The sequence below is a fragment of the Perognathus longimembris genome, chromosome 1 (genome assembly GCF_023159225.1).
Source record: "Perognathus longimembris pacificus isolate PPM17 chromosome 1, ASM2315922v1, whole genome shotgun sequence".
Lineage (NCBI taxonomy): Eukaryota > Metazoa > Chordata > Mammalia > Rodentia > Heteromyidae > Perognathus > Perognathus longimembris.
The window spans coordinates 143932695-143948034 of NC_063161.1; the positions used below are offsets into that span (position 1 = coordinate 143932695).

Genomic DNA, 15340 nt, shown 5'->3' on the forward strand with positions numbered 1-15340 from the left:
TACTAAGTGAAGTGAGCCAGACCCAAAGAAACATGGACTCTATGGTCTCCCTCATAGGGAATCATTAGCACAGGTTTAGGCAAGTCACAGCAGAGGATCACAAGAGCCCAATAGGTATACCCTTATGAATACATAAGGTGATGCTAAGTGGAATGAACTCCATGTTATGGAAACAATTGTTACATCACTGTTTTAACTACTTTCAACGTGCTTTGTGTAACTGTAGCTTCTATTATTGATGATCTTCTTGTACCCCCTTACTGTGATTGTAGCTACACTATCTCTGTATCTTATCTGAGTATATTGGAAACCATGTATACTGGTATTAGAACTAGGAAACTGAAATGGAATACCAAAATCGAGAGACACAGGATGAAAAAAGATAAACAACTACTAAGCAATACCTGCAAAACTGTTTGGTGTACCTGAAATGAACAACTCATGGGGTGGAAAGGGAAAGGGGGAGGGGGGAAGGGGAATGAGGGACAAGGTAACAAACAGTACAAGAAATGTGTACAATGCCTCACGAATGAAACTGTAACCTCTCTGTATATCAGTTTGATAATAAAAAAAATTAAAAAAAATAAATAACAAGTTCTTAGGTTGGGAAATGTCGCACAAGTAGTGGAGTGCCTACCTAACAAGCACAGATCCTTGAGTTCTAATGCAAGTAGGACCAGAAAAAAAAAGAAAAGAAAAGAAAAATAAACCAAGAAAGCACATTCTCGAGAAAAATAGTGAATATGCTAAAGAGTCACCCCTTGAACCCAGATTTAACATTGGATATAGAACTGACAATAGAATGCAAACTGCTATATTTAAAGTCAAATTGATATTTGAAATCTGAGACCTTTAGAGTTCAACCTGAAACAATCTGGTAATCAAACAAAGTCTTGTGCAAGGTCATGTTTGTAGATGAAGCTCCAAGCTGAGAATTTTGCCAGTTTATGCACAAAGAAAATAGAAGGGAATATGCTTTATGGTAGCAAAAATCTCATCTGCCCTGGGCTAGACATATAAAAATAATATTTAGATGCTCTGAATAAAGGAGGTAAGGAATGAATGTGCTTTGAAGATATTTCATTTAATCCACATAATGGCTCCACAAGTTATGTAGTACTATTCTGTTTGGACAAAGACTCAAAAAGGTTAAGTGGTCATACGAAGGTCACACTGCCAGTAAGTGGGAGAACTCATATTTGGAGCTAGACTCCAAATCCAGAGTCACTCCTCTCATTATTCTTCCCCAGAGGTCAGGGCAGAAGGCGGACAGTGCCATAGAAGGAGCAGGGTAAGCAATGCTGTAGACATGGGGGAGGGGTGACAACCTGGGAATTGCTTCTAAAGATACTGTCTGAAGATTTCTCAAACAATGGGGAACTATAGTGTAGACATGGGAGTCTGCTTAAGTGAAGAGTAAGTATTAATCTCTTCTGACATTCAGATATTAGATAGGTGATTTAGAGATAATTGCTTTTCTACTAAGGAATTAGAAAATGCTTCCATAAGAACATGCACAACACTTCTTTTCCATTCATGGCCTGAAAGCAAGTGTCTGGCCCCCAACTTTATTAAGATAACTGCATCCACCCGTGCAAATGCAGCATCTCACAAGTGATTCAAAGGAAGGGTAATAGTCTAGACCAAGTTGTTGAGAAATGACTGGAGAATGTGCGGAGAAGAGATTTATGGAGTACTTATATGTCCAGCTAACAGTACAATTTTAACCACATGGCCCAACAGAAACTAACTGGCTGATTTTGACCCTGTCCCCAATCACCATCTTCAATAATTGAACAAATCATTCATTGAGATTAGCAGTGAGGATTCTCAGCTCTTATTATATAGTACGATAACCTTTGCAAAAAAAAAAAAGTCCAGGGGGAGTGCCAGGCTGTGAGATCAAGATCCACTCTGTGAAGAAGGAAGAAAGGAAGGGAGGGAGAGAGAGAAGGAGGGGAGAGGGAGGAAAGAAAGGAAGGAAGGGAGGGTTTAGGCAATACTAAAATGGAATAAATAAATATCGTTTCTTTCTTCTGTCTTCTTTTGAGCTTAGATGTTATCTTGTCTGCGACTTAGGTAAGTTCCTTTTTCTTGGCCTAAAAAGGAGAAGACTAGTTCTCAAATGGACAGAGGGGGCTTCTTTTTTTTATTTGAGTAAATGGAGAACCCCACTGACATTTTGCCTCCAGGATCCTGAGACTAAAAAGTGTCTGCAAAGCCAAGAGAAGTCTCCAGAAATGGAAGGAGATGGAAGGTTGTGTGTCATCCAACAAGCTTACAACACCTGCATTGAGAACCCCACATGAACCCATGTGGGCCATTGACAGTTTCCACTTTGACAAAAAATTGATGTTTCTGGTGTTTTCTTCAAAGGATGGCAGACAGGCAGCAGTGCTACTGAAACCTGTTTTGCTTTTTGAAAAGTACATTTTGTTTCTAACACGTTAATAGTCCCCTAAACAACTAATTACATCCCTAAAGTCTAATCCTCTTTCCTTGATCTTTATTGCCTGAAGGCTAGCTCTTGCTTTTTGCTGCTTGCTGCCATCCTGATCAGATTGTTTTAATCAGTGATTGCTTCAGAGCACTTCCACTAGGAATCAGCTAATGATTACTGAGTGGCCGGGACTGGTACAAAGAACCACAGGGTCATTAAAAACCAAAGCACATTCAGCAGAAATAAGACAAATGTTCTACTACCCAGAACAGCAATGGAGTAGCCACATCATTCCAGGAAACAGCTTCAGGTCAACTAGCCTTATTCTGAGTCTGATCCAAACAACCTGTCTTCTCTTCACTTGTGCTTGAAGTGATGTATTTGCCACAAGAGCCACAATACATCTAGTAGGAAGTTTGCATCCATTCAAATAAATGCATTGCCACTGGCAAGTATAATAGAACACAGTAATACAAGGATTTCTAACAGAAGACCCCAACTAGGAAACCTGTCAGCCCTCTGAGGGCAGGCACAATGCCTGTTCAATGCTGCATGCTCAGGATCTGGGGTGTTTTTGTTTGTTTTTGACCAGGCATATGGCTAGCACTGAAGAAACATTAGTGGAATAAATAAAAGTGGAAGAGACTGAAAGGAGAAGGAAGATTACGAAACAATCAGGTAATAAGCAAAGGCCTTCCAAGAATAAGAAAGAGGAGATGCTCAGAAGCTAGCAGCAAGCAGGCTATAGAAAGTTCAAGGGAAAAAGGAAACCTTTGTTCCTGGAGCGTGGACAGTTGTGGGATTGCAAACGGGGCTACTTCCATTTGCTAGGTTTGCCCTAACAAAAGCTCTGCAGATTGGCTAGTTGAAACAGAAGAGGTTTATAGTTCACAGCACTGCAAGCCTGAGATCTTCTGAGATCTCTCTCCTTGGATTGTGGATGGACACCTTCTCTTGTGCCTTCACATGGCCTTCACACTGGGTGAACCTGATCCAAAAAAGTCTCCAAGATCCCTGAGACTGTGCATGTGTGGATCTGCTCAGTTCATCTGTGGGTGATAGAGGAGAATCGATCACTACATTTCTCATTAGTAGTTCAGGACACCAGTGAAATTCATAGATTGTGACAAAGAGGAAGACTTGTCTAGGGAAGGCAGACACAGCAAAGAGCAGGATTGCCACATAGTGGCCACCTAGAGTTGAACTGTATCAGGGTATGGGCTCTGCAAGTGTGACTTTGAACACAAAATCTCCTACAAGCTAGACAAGTGTTGTACTAATTGAATCATGCCCCTAACCCTTTTCTTTGTTTGTTTTGCTAGTTCATAAACTCGGGTCCAAAGTACTGTCCCTGAGCTTCTCTTGTTCTGGCTAGTGCTCTATCACTTGAACCACCGAGCTCTGGCTTTTTCTAAACAGTTTACTAAAGATGTATTCCACCCTGCTGAGTCCACAGCCTATTCAGCTGCCAGGATACAAACAAGGTCTGGCTGGCTGACCAGTATAAACCAGCACAAAGCCAAGCGAAGGCAGCGTAGAGGCCTCTGACAGGAAGTGCAGGAGGGAATTCAGAATCCATAACTTCGTCATTCCAGAGGCATGAATCACAAAAAAAAAAAATTACAAATTTTATGAAAGGTCAAGCCAACTCGCCAGCTCCAAAAACAGAACAAAACAAAACAAAACAAAAAACAGTACAACAGAAGAGGAGATGGAAAATGAAAAAACACTGGAGGCTAAGAGAGAAGAAATGATCAAAAGCCTCAGGAATGAATTAAAAAAAACAATTCCAGGAATTTAGAATGGAATTCTCCAAGGATCTTCAGGAAGTAAAGAAAAAATGGAAGCAAAAATGGATACAGTCCCCTCCTCATTTAAAGATGACCTTAACATCCTGAAAAGGAAATGCATGAAAAAATGGAATCAAAATACAACTCAATAAAAGACAAAATTACCACAATGAGCGCTGATCTGGCAACCATAAACAGCTCACTTGCCTCAGTGCAAACAACACTCAAAGCCACATCACAAAGAATTGAACATCTTGAATCTCAAGTCTCTCTTTTGGATGATGATTCAACTGATAAGGACCAGAAGATTACCGCATTCCAAGAAACTGTCAAACTCTAGGGCAGACTAATGCAGGAGATAGTGGACATGCAGAAGAGATATAATCTGCTTCTAATTGGAATAGATGGAGAGGAGTATCAGAGCAGGAGTATACAACTGAAATTCAATAGAATAATTACAGAGAATTTCCCCAGTCTCAAAAGGGAAAACCTCACACAAATAAAAGAAGCGTATAACAAACCCAGCAGATCAGACCCTAGAAGAAACAGCCCCATACACATCATAGTCAAGGCCTCAGATTTTAACAACAAGGAACACATTCTGAATGCAGTCAAAACAAAGAAAGAACTATACTACAATGAAAAAATGATCAGAATCATGGCAGACATCTCCACACAGACATACAATGCACAAAGAGCCTGGAAGAACACTATCCAAGTCCTGCAGGCCAACAACTGCCTACTCAGACTTAGATACCCAGCAAAATTAGAATTAACTTTCAAGGGAACAACCAAATCTTTCCATATCAAAGAGAAACTAAAGGAATATGTAAACCAAAAAAAGCCAGCCTTACAGAGCATTCTAAGATGAGAAAACCACCCAACAGAAAATGTACCGTACCTTCAAACAGAAACAGAAAAAAACTACAATAGCCAGAGCCCAATAGGAAAAACAACTCAATAAAGACAAGAAAGAAAGGAAAGGAAAGGAAAGAAGCAAAACACAGCCTAATAGGAAAATGGAAGGGAAAAAAACCACACCTATCCATAATCTCTTTAAATACCAATGGATTGAACTCTAAAATCAAAAGGAAAAGATTGGCAGAGTGGAATTGCAGACAAAAAATAGATATCTGTTGTCTTCCAGACACCCATCTTACAGCAAAGGACAAAAACAGGCTCTGAATGAAAGGATGGAGCAAGATCTTCCAAGCAAACGCACCTACCAAAACGGCAGGGGTAGCCATCTGATTTCAGACAAACTAGACTTCTCTTTAAAATTAGTTCAAAAAGATAAAGAAGGACACTATATTTTACTACAAGAAAAAATCCAGAAACAAGAAATCACCATGATAAATGTATACTCACCAAACAAAAGAGGCACCAAATATTTCAAACAAATTCTTTCAGAACCACAGTACAAGATAGACACAAATACAATCACAGTGGCGATTTTACAACTCCTCTCTCTCCAAGAGACAGATCCAACACTCAGAGGATTAGCAAGGGAGCCGAAGGCCTAAGTAACACCATATCCCACATGGATCTGACAGATCTGTGCAGAGTTTTTCACCCTACAGAGACTCAGTACACATTCTTCTCAGTAGCCCATGGAACATACGCCAAAATAGATATCATAGTCCATACAAAGAACCTCAGCAAATACGAGTATTGACATTATCCCATGTATTCTATCTGATCACAGTGGAATCAAGGTAGCCCTCAATAAAAAAGAATATCACAGAAACTACACAAATACTGGGAGGCTGAACTCCTCACTCTGATCTAACATTTGCATCACAGAGCAAATTAAGGATGAAATTAACGAGTTCATAAGGGACAATAACAATGAAAATACATCACAAAGAAACCTATGGGGTACAGCAAAGGCAAGATCATTGCCCTCAGCATACACATTAAAAGAATGGAATCAGAAGAGATAAATAACCTTATGATGCAGTTAAAAGTACTGGAGAAACAAGAAAAAATTGAATCTAAAACGAGTAGGAGGAGAGATCTCATAAATATTAAAGAAGAGATAAATCTGATTGAGAATAGAAAGACCATTCAACAAATAAGTAAAAGTAAAAGATGGTTTTTTGAGAAAATAAATAAAATTGACAGACCCCTTGAAAGACTTACAAAAAAAAAAAAAAAGGAGACTAATATCCGTAAGATCAGGGACTCTACCGGAAAAATTACAACAAATACACAGGATATACAAACAATTATAAGGAACTCTTTCCACAACATCTACTCACTAAAGAATGATAATGTTACAGAAATGGATCAATTCTTAGAGAAGTATAAACTGCCCAAACTGAATCAAGAAGAAATAATTCAACTAAATAAACCAATAATCTTCAGTGAGATACAGGAAGTAATCAAGAGCCTTCCAACAAAGAAACGCCCAAACCCGGATGGATTCACCAATGAATTCTATAAAACCTTCAGTGAGGAGCTAATACCAATACTCCTCAAACTCTTTCATGAAATAGAGAGGGAGAAATCCCAAACTCATCCTATGAAGCTAATACCATACTCATCCCCAAACCAGGCAAAGACCCAACAAAAAAAGAGAATTACAGACCAGTATCACTAACAAACACAGATGCAAAGCGCCTCAACAAAATATTAGCTAACAGGATCCAGAAACTGATCAAGATAATTATACATCACCATCAACTAGGCTTTATCCCACAGACACAAGGCTAAGTCAACTACCGCAAGGATGGTTCAACATCCACAAATCAATAAATGAAATTCACCACATCAACAGAGCTAAGACCAAGAACCACATCATCATACCAGCTGATGCACAAATAGCCATTAACAAAATACAATACTCATACATGTTAAAAGCCCTGGACAGAACAGAAGTAGAGGGAAGAGTCTTTAAAACAATAAAAGCCATATACAGCAGACCAACTGCTAATATCATTAAATGGGGAGAAACTAAAACCTTTTCCCCTAAACTCAGGAACAAGACAAAGATGCTCACTCTCCCCGCTTCTATTCAACATAGTGCTAGAATCCCTACCAAGGCAATAAGGCAAGAGGAGGACATCAAAGGGATCCACATTAGTAAAGAAGAAATCCAACTATCCCTATTCGCAGATGACATGATCTTATATATGAAGGACCAAAACACTCAGTCCCCAAACTCCTAGAACTAATAAACCACTTTGTCAAAGTAACAGGATACAAAAGTCAGCAGCTCTTCTGTACATCAGCAATGTACAAGCAGAAAAGGAAATTATGGAAATAATACCATTTGCAATAGCTAAAAAAAAATAATGAATTACCTAGGGATTAACCTAACTAAAGATGTGAATGACCTATTTAATGAGAACTATAAAAATTTAAAAAGGAAATCAAAGAGGACACCAGGAGATGGAAAGACCTCCCATGTTCATGGGTATGCAGAATCAATATACTGAAAATGGCCATATTGCCCAAAATATTAGACAAATTCAATGCAATCCCCATCAAGTTCCCAGCCACATTCTTCACTGAAATAGAGAAAACAACCCATAAATTCAAAGAGAACAGCAAAAGACTTAGAATAGCCAAAGCAAATCTAGGCAAAGAGAGCAGCGCAGAAGTAATCACAATATCAGACTTCAAGCGATATTTTACAGCTATCATAACAAAAACAGCCTGGTACTGGCATAAAAACAGACCTGAAGACCAATGGAATAGAATAGAAGACCCAGAAATAAAACAACATTCCTACAGTCAGCTGATATTCAACAAAGGAGCTAAAGACATACAATGGAATAAACATAGCCTCTTCAACTACTGGTGCTGGGAAAACTGGGCAGCCACATGTAGAAAAATAAAAGTGGTCCCTAGCCTATCACCATGCAGCCAAGATCAACTCAAAATGGATCAAGGACCTCTACATTAGACCTGAAACCTCGAAACTACTGAAGGACAGAATAGGAGAGACACTAGAACTTATAGGCACAGGTACAAACTTCCTGAATATAGTTCCAGGGATACAACAGATAGGGGAGAGAATCGACAAATGGGACTACTACAAAATAAAAAGTTTCTCCACAGCTAAAGACATAGCCACTAAACTAGAAAGACAGCCAGCCATATGGGAAAGGATCTTCACCAGCACAGCAACAGACAAAGGCCTAATAGCCATCATCTACAGAGAACTAAAAAAACTATCCCCCTCCAAACACAGCAAAACAATTATTAAATGGGCAAAGAAACTATAAAGAGAGACTCCACCGGAGAAGAGATAAAAATGGCAAAGAAACATATGAGGAAATGTTCAACATCCCTGGCAGTAAAGGAAATGCAAATAAAAACAACCCTGAGATACCACCTCACTCCAGTTAGAATGGCCTATACTCTGAACTCAGGAAACAACATATGCTGGAGGGGATGCACAGAAAGAGGAACCCTTCTCCACTGTTGGGGGGAGTGCAAATGAGTACAACCACTTTGGAGAACAGTATGGAGATTCCTCAAAAAGCGCAGCAAAGACATACCCTATGACCCAGCCATACCACTCCTAGGGATCTGTCCTGAACAACAGTTCTCAAAATATCATAAAGACATTTGCACATCCATATTTATTGCTGCACTATTCACAATAGCCAAAATATGGAAACAACCCAGATGCCTCACTACAGAGGAATGGATTCAAAAAATGCGGTACCTATACACAATGGAATACTACATAATGATTTAATTATAAAATATTGGTATTCACAGGGAAATGGTCAGAGCTTGAACAAATAAAGTTGAGTGACAAAAGCCTAGAACACAGAGAACAAAGGGGCAAGTTTCCTTGATACATGACTATTAGGGAGGGGGGAGTACAGTAGAGACCATGTCTGCAAAACAACAAACTTCTTTTCATATGGTATTTCCACATGTTTGGGTCAGCAACTTTACATTATGTATCTAAAACCAAACAACTACTAAACATAAAAAGGTCTAGAATAAACCTATCAGTGCATCACAATAGCTCAACAGCTATGTACACATGATCATATAAGACAAGGATCAGCTAAAACAACTCCAAGAAAAGGACACAGGAGGATCATACTGTTGACGTTTCAGCTGTTTCCCACAAATGACAGTATTTTATTCTTTCTAATAGCTCTGTAAAATTCCATTGTGTATAGCAATTACATTTTTTTGGATCCATTCATCTATTGTGGGGCATAGAAAATTGACCGAGGCATATTAAAGAGCTGAGCAACCCCCATCCCCTATGTATGCACGTAGATTGTGTTTCCACAGGAGTTGGAGATGACAGGCACATGCCACTGAACCCAGCCATTGTATTTCTCCCATGGGTAGGTGGGTGCCATCACACGTAGCCATGGTTGAGGTAAAGTGTCATAAACTCTCAAGCCAGCCAGGCCTTGAATTGTGATTCCCTCATCTTTGACTCCAAATACCTAGGGTTATAGGCTTCAGCTAGCTTGCCTGACTGTGCACCAGAAAATTTAAAAAATTAAATGCCAGAAATTATTATTGGATTCTTTTTTTTGTTGTTGTTTTCTTTTTGTTGCCAGTCTTGGGGCGTGGCCTAAGGGCCTGAGCATTGTCCCTGGCTTCTTTTTGCTCAAGGTTACCACTCTGCCACTTGAGCCACCGTGACATTTCTGGCCTTTTCTATATATGTGGTGCTGAGGAATCGAACCCAGGGCTTCATGTATCAGAGGCAAGTGCTTTGCCACTAGGCCATATTCCCAGCCCTATTGGATTCTTTTTATTTCTTTAAATATTCTTAAATCTTCTTCTGAGACATTAATAAAATTACTCACAAACAATGATCATTTTGGATCTTAATTTAAATATTCATTACATGGATAATACAGTACCAAATGTGGAATCAATTCTGTGTGTGTTTGTTTGTTTAGTGCTGGTCTTGGGGCTTGAATTCAGGGCCTTGGCACTGTCCCTGAACTTTTTTGCTCAAGGCTAGTACTCTACCACTAGAGCCACAGCACTACTTGTCGCTTTGCTGGGTGGTTATTTGGATATAAGAATCTCACAGACTTTCCTTCCTGGCCTAGCTTGATCCACATCCTCATAGCTCAGGCTCCTGAGTAGCTAAAATTATAGGAGTCAGCCAACAGTACGTAACAATTTCTTTATTGAAGGTACTTATTCTTCAAAATGACTTGAGAATCATGAGATCTTCCATATGTTTTCCTCAAACGGATATTTTAACATATTCTCATTATTTAGCCTTGATAGATCTGCAAAATTATATTTGTGTTTTAATTATTCCTTTTTCTTGTCAGTCAGAGCACTTGAAATCTGGCCCTGGGCACCATCCTCAGCTCTTTAACTAAAGGTCATTTTGAGCCACACTGCCACTGTAAGTTTTTAAGTAATTATTTGGACATAAGAATCTCAGGGGACTTTTCTGCCCTGGTTGGCTTCGAACCTTGATCTTCAGATCCTAGCCTCCTGGGTAGCTAGGATTACAGGGGTCAGCCATCTACACCTGGATCTTTTTTCTTACAAGAAGGAAAGAAAGAAATGTTACTTTCTAGAAAATAGGAGGGAAATGCCTGAATTAAGAGAAAAACAGTGCTGGCATGATGGTACATGTCTACAATCCTTGGACTCACAATGCCAAGACACAAAAATCAAGAGTTGAGGCCAGCATGAGTTACATGATGAGTTCCAGGCCTGCATAAGCTAAGATCAAGATTCTATCTCAGAAAGTTAAATAGTAAGGGTGGCAAAAGGAGGGAGGTGGAGAAGAATCAGGGGGCTACTCTACTACATAGGGGATACCTTCAAACTGTGAAGTTCATTCCTTATTTCTTTTTATTTAAAAATTTTTATTGATATTATTATAAACATATAAAGCAATCTAGAATTTACCTCTGTTTCCAGGCTTACATCTGTGTAGGTAACATTTTGGAAAAGTGTTTATGTATACATGAAGAGAAGTCTTGAGGCAAATATACCAGAAACCAAGTAATTATGTAGTAATTATGAAGTAATTCTGTTACCAAAAAATTCAGCCCTGTCATATAGCAAAATCTATGATTCTTTAATTCTTAACATAAACTGTCTAGACCTGTGCAGTCAGGAAGTGGGTAGTAGTCGGGTCAATAATGAAGAATGTTCCAGAGCCAGAGACCAGACTATAAGGGAACAGACAACCCTTCTTCCTCCATGGTCCTTAAAAAAAAAATGTTGAAATTGTTATCCTAAAGGTTATGTACAGAGGAGTCACTTTTGACAACATCACCTGTTCCCTCACTCTCTCCCAGTTCCTGATGGTCTTTTTAAAATTTGCCTTTTACACATTAGGTATAGTGCATGGAAAGAACTAGATTCCAGATAAGTACAATAAGCCATCTCTTTTTGCCATATTGACTTACAGTTGAGTCTCTCTTTCTCTCTCTGTTTCCATGTATCTCTCTGTCTCTGCATACCTGTGTTTTAGTATCTCTCAATTTTTGGTCTATAATAATTATACATTATATACATAATACATATAATGTAGTTGGATCACATTTGCCCTTTCTATTAGCCCCTACCCTCTCCTACTTTCTTTCTTTATTTAGACCTTTTAGTTGGTTTCATACAGTACACACTTTGTACTTCAAGCAATTCCCCCCTCCTCCCACTCAAGGTCTCTTCCAAGAGTTTTCCATTTTAAAATGTGTCATATTACTACTATTTTAGTGATAGATTTCATATATTAGAAAATATACTATGTATCTTTCTCAGCTTCACGTCTTCACTTAACATGACTATCTCCAGTTCCAGCCATTTTACTAAAAATGACAGCATTTCATGCTTCTTTATGTTCGAATAGCATTCCACTGTAGGTCTCTTTTTGTAACTGTGCAACTAAACTAATTCAAAACTGATATATTTATCACTCCCCACTAAATCTGCTCTTCTAACCGACTGGATGAAGTGGAAGTTTCAACCTTTCATTTGCTCAGGCTAAATATCTTTGAAGGCAGTCATTGTTCTGGCACTATTGGAACACAGCATCAGAAACAAGTCTTAAGCCGGGCACTGGTGGCTCATGCCTATAATCCTAGGTACCCAGGAGGTTGAGACCTGAGGATCTAGGTTCAAAGCCAGCCCAGCAGGAAATTCCATGAAACTCCAATAAAATGCTCAGAAAGGCCAGAAGTGACACTATACCTCAAGTGGTACAGCACTCACCTTGAGCAAAAGAAACAAGGACACAGTTCAAGCACAAACTCTGGCAGAAAAAAAAAAGTATTTCCTTTGTGACTTCGACTAGCACTTCCCTCCATCCATGGGCCAATCCTGTGCCTCACCCTAAATGATATTAATACATCCAGCAAAGGCCAGCAAGGACACAACCTGTAGTCAAGGCACTGGGTTTACTATAGCAGCTGGAAAGAACACTTACCAGGCCTGGATGGACATCACAGAAACAGTAATAGCAAGAACCTGCTATAAGATTTCAGGAAATCCCAAGGAAGTTCTAGGTGTTGTCAGAGAGTGTCATCAGATAGCAAAGGAAAATGAATAATTAGCTAGTACAATAGATCTCTAATACGGTATACAGACAAAGATAAATCTGTAATTGGCAAAGAAATAGCTGTCATTCCATTTTGCAATGAAGAGAAATGTCTACAAAATGAAAATGCTTTTGTTTTCATAATCTCAGAGTGACCTTACATGTGTTGATTCTGTTAGGAGATAATGTACAGCTAAAAATGTAGCTAAACCTTATACATCAGGTCAGTGTATAGAAATATTGAAGCCTAAATGTGAAAGTCAGCTTATCTCAATGAATCAGGGGCCATCTTTGCTTTCCAAGTAGGGAACAGAGGCCGTGGTGCAGCCATAGATAGTCAGCTTCTCTCTGTGACACCCACATACGGAACGGGAGCTATCCTCAAAGCCATTCTGCCTCACAAGTGTGCATCTTCAACTTGCCCTCCTGCCTTGTCTTTGTGACATGGGTCCCAGCCTTGTATGGTTGACAAAGATCTGTTCCCAGATCCCAGAAGATACTGTTGCTCTGTTCTGTTTACTCTCATTATTTCTATCTGCTATTTCCTTTCTTTATTTAGAATAGAAGGTATAGCTATTTCCTCTTTGCCTTCACTGATACAGAATATTTGGAATGCAACAGAGTAGGTTGGTTTCAAAATGAGCTCATGCTGCCATCTTGGTCTGGAGATAGCCAAAAGATTTTCTATGGTTTCTTTGACTTAAAGTTTCCTGATACATGCCACTCCCCAGCCATTTCTACATCAACAAATGAATTGTCATGGTTATGTTTTCTAAACATTCTTATTTAAGCTGGGTTGTATACTTCAGGGCACCATCATTTCTCACTCTTAGAAATCAACATTGAAAAATGAGAATTGTGGCATGGTGATGTATGAATATAGTCCCAGCTGCTTAGAAGCCTTAAGTAGGAAGATTGAACCTTAGAGTTGAGGTCAGCTAGTACAACATATGACCCCAGCTCAGAAACAAAGTAAAACCAAACAAAACAAATCAAGTGTAGGACCTAGAATAACTGGCTGGCTTTCTGGATAGCCTTCTGCCACATTTTGGAACGACAGCCCAAATCCATTACCGAGGAGTAATAAGATGCCTGAACATGATTTAGATTTCTGAAATTGGGGTGGGGGGAGGTTGAGGGGAAAAACAAAATATACAAGCTTCAAATTCCTAGATATTCTTATGAATTATCTCTTATTCCTACAATGATTGAGCCTTCCTTTCTTTCATTCTTGCTTTCTTTGCAGGAGGCATGTCATACTTTGTCATGCTGGTGTCAACTTCAACACTATCTGTCAATGCTACAGTGAGAGAATGGAATCCGGGAACTGATGACTGACACCGGTAATCCCAGCTAATCCAGAGGCTGAGAACTGAAGATCACGGTTCAAAGACAGGGAGAAAAGCTCCCTTACCTCCAATTAGCCAAAACAATACCTGTAGTGGAGCTGTGGCTCAAAGTGATAGAAAACTACTCTTGAGAATAAAGGCTCAGGGGCAGAGCCCAGGCTCTGAGCTCAAGCCCCACAACCGACTCACACACAAAAAGGGGTTAAGGGTAGAGAGGTTACGGAGTAAGTCTTACATGCTTTCTCTCTCATTGGGTCATGAGAACAGGCAAATCAAATGGCAAATGGTATTTATGGAGACAGGATAGCAGAGGATTAATGCAGGACAATCTTGAAACTCGATATGGATTCTAAGACACTGGAGGAGGATTATGGGTACAGACCTTGGGACTCCCTCTCATTCATTCACTCTCAGCTCCACATTCTCCCAGAAACAAAGACAAGTCACATGACTGCAGGCTAATGAAATATTGAACAGTTAGAGAGAGAGAACTTACTCTGCCCTGGACATGGCGAAAAGACATGTGGAGAAAACCTTGGTTCCTGATGGATTAAGTCAGCCTAGGTGATTAAGGAAGATCTTGAAGAGTGAAATTTGTAGAGGCGGGAGTGAATTCAAGTCACAGAACTTTTCAGAAGATCCCTAGAGATGAGGAAGTGATGAGGATGGAACCTAAGCAAAGAAGTGTTCACTCAGGACTAAACAAGCAGAGGAAAGCATAGAAATTTACTATGCATACCTTAAATTGACTTGAAGACAAACAGAAATTCCATTACAGTGGCAATTGGTGAAGAAATCGAACTCCCTGGCATTCTGACTTGTGTGGCTTACCAGGATAGGGGAACACAGGGTACTGGGTAAATGACCCATTCCTATTGCTCATGTGGTCTTAAGCGTCCCACATTTGGTTCTATGGAAAATAAAAACTAACAGAAGGATCAAAGGCTTGTTTCTGCCATCTTTAGTATAAGAAGAATGTTTGAAGACCTTCTCATATATTAATGACAAACGGCAATGTCCATTGATAATTTTATTCAATACTTATTTCATACAAGTTGCTGAAAATTTCACATATTTTACTGAATAAAGTCTCACAGTAAGTCAGAATCTGTTTTCCATACTGGAGGATGATCAGATGGGGGCAGATGTTCCTTGATGAGAAGTCAAGGGCATGCAGCGTTTGAAGGCAAACGTGGGCCTCATAATTGCATAGGGAGATGGCCTCTTCAGCTAGCAGATGGACCACAAACATAGA

The 15340-nt window shown here is 39.4% G+C and overlaps 1 long non-coding RNA gene across 1 annotated transcript in view; it reads right to left on the reverse strand.

Moving 5' to 3' along the window:
* The window catches only part of LOC125346625, a 115339-nt gene that overhangs the window by 44908 nt on the left and 55091 nt on the right, over positions 1–15340 (reverse strand). The window lies entirely within an intron of this gene.